The following is a 6,798-nucleotide window of genomic DNA, read 5'->3' on the forward strand; positions in this document are numbered from 1 at the left end:
ACATGTTAAATAAATGTTAGTTGTCATTATGGGAAATGTCCAATTTGGAGAATTGTGAAGCACTATTATTATTTTCATAACCGCACCCCATTCCCTGACAGTCTAGGAGCTGGGCGAAGTCAGGGACTTAACGTTACCCGTCCATGTATCTGTTACAGAACAAAACACGATAGTCACCATGACATGAAGCTTTTGATTCCTACTTTCCCATTCACCCTCTGGCTGAATTGTTCACTTTAGTTTTTTTCTTTCCGTTTTACTTTTTAAATTTTTTACAGAGACCAGGTCTTGCTATGTTTTGGGAACATAGGCTGGTCGCAAACTCCTGGTTTCAAACAATCCTCCCACTTCAGTCTTGCAAAGTGCTGGGATTATAGGTGTGAGCTATTGCACTGGGACTTGGATCTCTTTAAAAGATCCAAATGAGTCCATGCAGTCCCAATGAACAGAAAGAGAACCAACAAATTTGTAATGGAAACATTTGAGACACATACCTCTGCCACCCCTACTGCTCCTGGCCTGGCCTGAGCCTTGCCCCTGCAGAGTGTGCCACGAAGAGCCCTGGGCCAGGCTGAAGGAGCCCAGCCTTCCAGTCTCAGCTCTGCTCTGGCTTGCTGGAAGACCTTGAGAAAGTATCTGGCCTTCTCTGGGCCTCCGTGTCCATGAGTGAAACATGAAGGGGCTGGGATACATTAGTGCTTCTGAATGTTGGGATGGAATACACAGACTTTCCGTTTTTAGGAAACAATTTCAGCAGAACCACCCTCTGAGAAGGTATCAATGAACACCTCTAACTCCCCACCTCAGGTCTGCGTGTCCCCCAACTTGAGAACCTCCTTTACAACTGAATCCAGGCTATGAAAATGGCTTGCAATTGTGAATCATAGCTGTTTTCATAAGTGTAACAAAAATTGTGTTTAGCATCAAAATAAGACCATAAAAAAGTTCAATTCTCAGAGAACTTGTGGCCTCTGGGAATATATCAGTAGGCCCCGCTGCCCCCAAATTACACAAACCCCAGGTTGAGAATCACTGGACCAGATGTTTGCCAACATGCTCTGGGCTGAAGCCTACTTTTATGGTCTATTGACTGTGTCTACACCTTACGTTCGGGGGATCCAGATATTCCCCCTCTTGCTGTCCCATCCTGTTACCCCACAGCCCCTCTGGCAGGCTAGAGAGAACAATCCCCTCACTTCCCTGCCAGGGACCCTGATGCAGGTAGGTGACCAGAGTGGAAAACAGGCCTGGGCAGGAGTCAAACTGAGGCCCCACCTTTCACCTTATACTGGGGCTGGGGTCATGTCCCCTGGGTCAACCCCAGGGGGGCTCCCATATCCAGCAGATGAAATGGAAAGGGTACTCTACATCTTAACCTTCTGCTGCCACTGAACCACCACTGAGTATCTCCTAGAAAGTGAACATTGGATTCCTAGAGCCCCTCCACATTCCTGGGGCACCCTTCTCCTTCCTTGCCAAGTGAACTCACCTAAAGAACAGGGAACTTGTTCTGCAGGTGCTGCTGACAGAAGGGAGAGGATGAGGGGGGTGGAGGTGAGCAGGAAGCCAAGGACAGCCATCTCTCTATCCCCTCTCTTTTCCCTGAGAGGCTACTGTGGGCAGGGGGTGCCCTGAACTGGCACAGGGGACAGGGTAGAAGGATCTAAGAGAAGCACGCATGTCAGAGAAGACCACCATGGTTGGCATCTGCCAGGGACGGACTACTGTATGACCTCACCTTCCTGGATGTCAGTTTACTCACTGAGAAGTGGGCGGAATCCTTGTTGTCGAGCAGCTAGGAGGAGGTTATGGGTGAGAAGGCTCTTTGGAAACTGTAAAGCACTGTGCCCTGAACATATGTGTGCACAAACATGGAAGTCGGCAAACCCAATATGCTGTGGGGCCTCTCCTCTACTGTATGTCCCTAATGCTCACACTTGAGCATGCAATGGAATTTCCTGGAGGGCTTGCTGAAACACAGATTGCTGGGCCTTACTCTGAGTCCCTGATCTAGTCTCACCTGAGTGGGGCCCAAGAAATTTCATTTCTGACAAGTTCCCAGGTGATGCTGATGCTGCTGGTTCAGCAGGCACAGTTGGGGAGCCACTGCCCTACAATGTGAAAAGGGTTTCACATCCACAGTGCTGTCTGTGTATGTTCTTGCAAGTTGTGTTGCTCTTCCTATGATGGGGCGGTAAGCGGATCTGGACATGGGGTCGCAGTTATGCTGAACCACAAGCACCCTCCAGTCCCAAAGGGGCCTGGCAGGGAGATCTCTTAGTCAGCTGTTCCCAAGGCAGCCCTTGCGAAGAGCATGAAACAGCAATTGGGAGTTGGCCAGGAACACTTCCCAACACACGCATTCAGCCACACTCACACAGACATTATGCACACACACATACTCATCTCACACCTATGTAACCTAGTGGCTAAATACAAAGATTTATGAGCAAAACTGCCAAAATTGATCAGCTCCCCCGCTTCCTAAGGTGTGGCCTTGGACGAGTCACTTAGCCTGTCTGTGCTTCAGTTTCCTCCTCAATGAAAATAGGGGAAATAATAATTACTTTGTGGGGTTTCTGAGAGACTCACGAGATTACAAATGGAAGTCTCTTGGAAGAACGCTAAATGTAGCTACTGTTGTAGTTTTTAGCAGTGAGCTCCAGACTGTCAAAGGAAGCCTCAGTAAGAAAAAAAGCCAAGGCGGGGGCTGTAACTATTAATAAATTGACTCGGGTCAAAATAGCTTCCATGACCCACTTGGGAGGCAGGAGACCTAGACCCCGGTGTCAGATGTGTTTCTGACTCTCACTGTGTGCCCTTGGGCCAGTCCTTTGCCCTATTTGGGCCTCAGCATCCCCATTCAACCCACAGGGGCTTCTTTCCAGCTCTGCCACACTATGGGTTCATGCCTAGTCGTGCATGGCAGAGATGACAGCTATAATGCCACAGGTTGGCATCGTGAAGGATGTAAGGATGAAACTTGTGGCCCAGTTTCATCTTTACTGGAGCTCAGAGAAGCTGTTTACCCTCCCCTGAACGAGGCACTGTCAGCAACTCTCCCACTGCCTTCTCTTCAACTGGCTCCTCAGCCAGAGCCATGGGGCTGCTGGGGTAGGGGTGAGTGGCGGATGCCAGAGAGAAGATGTGTGACAACCCCTCTACCTCCAGGCCCCACCTGTCTAGCTACTAAGCACCATTGAGTCCATCATCTCACCACAGCCCCAGAAGTCAGGGAGTACAGGAGAAAACGGAGACTCTGGGAGGTGGTTTCTTGCTCAAGGTCCCAGGACTCAAATCAGGGACAGCCAGATCCCAAGTCCACTGCCCTGTGTGTGGGTCAGACATGGGAAGAGTCCCCACATCACTGCTACTTTCTCTCTTCAAGCTTTTGCTTAAATGTCACCTTCTGATATGGTTTGGCTGCGTCTCCACCCACATCTCATCTCAAATTGTAGCTCTCATAATGCCCACGTGTCGTGGGGGGGGATCATTGAATCATGGGGGCGGTTTTCCCCCATACTGTCCTCATGGTAGTGAATAAGTCTCATGAGGTCTGACACTTTTATAAGGGGAAACCCCTTTCGCTTGGTTCTTATTTTCTCTTGTCTGCTACCGTGTAAGACATGCCTTTCGCCTTCTGCCATGATTGTGAGACCTCCCCAGTCAAGTGAAACTGTGAGTCCGTTAAACCTCTTGTTCTTTATCAATTACCCAGTCTTGGGTACGTCTTTATCAACATCATGAAAATGGACTAATATGCCTTCTCAATAAGGTCTCACGCCAGCCCCACCCTCATAATCCCAATGCTCTTTATCATGCTCTATTTTCTCTTTTTCTATAGCTTTTATTGCTTTCTAACATGACATATAAATTTCTTGTTTGTTGCATTTATTATTTATCGTGTGTCTCCCTCCACTAGCATGTAAGCTCTCTGCAAGGAGGGAGCTTTGTCCATGTTGTTTATTGCAGTATCTCCAGTGCCTAGAACAGTGTCTGATGCTTGATAGGCACTTGCTATGTGGGGCCTGAATGTTTGTGTCCTTCCAGAGTTCACATGTTAAAATCTTAACCTCCAAGGTGATGGTATTAGGGGGTGGGGACTTTGAAAGGTGATTAAAATTAGTGCCTTTATAAAAGATGACAGACTGAGAGAGACCCTCCTGCCCATGCAATCCCTTCTACCATGTGAGGACGCAGTGAGAAGGCACCACCTATGAACCAGGAAGTGGGCCGTCACCAGACTCAGAGTCTGCCAGTGCTTTGATCTCAGACTTCTAGTCTCCAGAACTGTGAGAAATAAATTTCCGTTCCTCATAAATTACCCAGTCTCAGGTATTAGCAGACTAAGATGGTGCTCAACAGATATTTTTGAAACGAACAACACATGGGATAGCAGCTCAGAACAGTGTGGTGGCATGATGGCAGTGAAAACTGCCTCTTAACTGGTCTCCCTCTATGCCTCCCTGAGTGTGTGGATAACTTTCCGAAATGCAAAGCTGACCGGGTGCCTCTCCTGCCTCAAACCTTTCCAGGGTTCCCCATCTGCCATATGAAAAACTCCAAACACCTTGATCTTTCGTGATGTGGCCTCCTAGCCCCTCCAGCTTCATCTCTCAGGCCACCAACACACTCTCTACCCTCCAATCAAAAGAGGTTACTTGCAGCGTTTCCAATATGCCCCATCTTTGTGCTTTTGTGACTGCCTTTGTACCTTTGCCCATGTGGTTCTGTCTGCCCCTGAGACCTCTATGTGCAGCCTAGCAAACTCCTAGTCATCCTCTATGCTTCACTCAACTCCCATCTTGGAAGCCTTTCTTAATGAGATAATAACTTCAAGCGTTCCCTGACTCTCTATGACCTGCTCCCCACCCCGACTGCCTTGGTGCCTCCCAAACCCCACAAAGAGGCCTCGGTTCCAGCGCATCTGTATCATGATCTGTAGCCTTCATGTATGTCTCACTCGGTGAGTTAGGAGCCCCTTGAGGGCAGAGACCCATCATGTCTTAGTGACCTTTTTGTCCCCAGTGCCCAGCCACATAGTGGTTGCATGATGGATGCACACATGAATGAATAGAGGTCCACAAAGGCATTAATGAACCGCCACGAGTATCTCCATTTTGAAAAGCCCTATGGGAGACTGATGTACCTTTATAGTAGGATTGCACTGGCTAAGACGTTAAGTTCTTTTGCTTTGGGTTAGAATTGTATCACCTCGATGAGACAACCCTGGGTATCTTACAGAAAAAAACAATCATATCTTCCATCTCACTGTCTGTCATCTATGCCTGTCATTCCCGCCTATGTCCATTTATCTCATCCATCATCTGTGCGCACACATCCCCTAGATTCCTACCTGTGTGCCTTCTTTCCATTGATCCATCACAGGCAGCACAGCCGAGCCAGGGTACAGCTCTGGATCAGACGGCACAGGTTCATTCCCAGACCTACCAAGCTGTACGATGGTGACTCTTCCAACAGTCATTTGTAGCACATGTTTTCATCAAAGAATTTGGGACAACTGAACAAAAACCATAAAATATAAAATAAAATATTTACTTGAGAGAAATCAAGATAAAGAAAAATAACATTAGGAAAATAATAAAGTCAGGATTAAGACTGGCACACACCCCAAACGCCTTCCCTGATGTTCTACACAGTTACTAGAGCCTGTGTTTGGCTCTCAGCTCCCCTGGTAGCCACATAAAAGAAGGAAATGCCATCAATTATAAGCTTCACAGCATCTGTAACATAAAAATAAACCAAGTATTCCAAAGAAGCATGGCTTTTGCCAGTTGGAAAAGGAATCACATCTTTCCCTTGGCCCTTTACAAAGAGGGCCCTGGGAGAAGCGACCACACCATGTCTTCAACAACATTCCTTCAGTGACTACCAGGTTGACATTGTCACAATGTTTCCTCCAACCATCTACTACAAGGACCTGCGGCAATTCTCCAAGAATAACAATAAATAATTATAGCCAGGCGGGGTGCGGTGGCTCACGCCTTGTAATCCCAGCACATTGAGAGGCCAAGGCAGGCGGATCACCTGAGGTCAGAAGTTTGAGACCAACCTGGCCAACATGGTAAAACCCCGTCTCTACTAAAAATACAAAAATCAGCCGGGTGTGGTGGTGGGCGCCTGTAATCCCAGCTACTCGGGAGGCTGAGACAGGAGAATCACTTGAACCCGGGAGGCAGAGGTTGCCATGAGCCGAGATCATGCCATCACACTTCAGCCTAGGTGACACAGCAAGACTCTGTCTCAAAAATAACAATAATAATAGCCATTATTTACTACATGCTAGGCATTAAATCTCCCAAAAGATAAACACTGTTATTATCCTCACTTTACAAAGAAGGAAACTGAGTCAGGTGAAATCACTTGCCCAAGAACACACAGGGAGGAAGTGGTGGGGCTGGAACCAAACCCAGGTCTGTCTGTTACCAAAGTCCAGATTCACAGTCCCTGTGCTCTCCTGCTTCCTGAAAGGCCACAGTACAGTGGTCTCAATACTCAGCCCTCTGATGAGCTGCCTTAAGCAAAGGAGAATATGAGACTCCAAGAGATAGGGTGGGCAGTCTGCCCTTCAGGCAGTCCGCCATAAATATGATCTCTGCCAACTTAGCTATCGGTAAGGCTAGGGCGACAGGAGCTTCAAGGCTGAATTATCTGGAGTGAGATCCTGGGCTGTCGCAGTTGTGAGTTACAGATGTATGGCAGAGTCCCAGGCTCAGCCAGAGAGCCAGGCACAGGGGAAGGATCAAGAAGGCCTAGGGGTGATTCTCACAGAGGGGC

Source organism: Colobus angolensis, unplaced genomic scaffold, assembly GCF_000951035.1.
Source record: "Colobus angolensis palliatus isolate OR3802 unplaced genomic scaffold, Cang.pa_1.0 Scaffold216, whole genome shotgun sequence".
NCBI lineage: Eukaryota > Metazoa > Chordata > Mammalia > Primates > Cercopithecidae > Colobus > Colobus angolensis.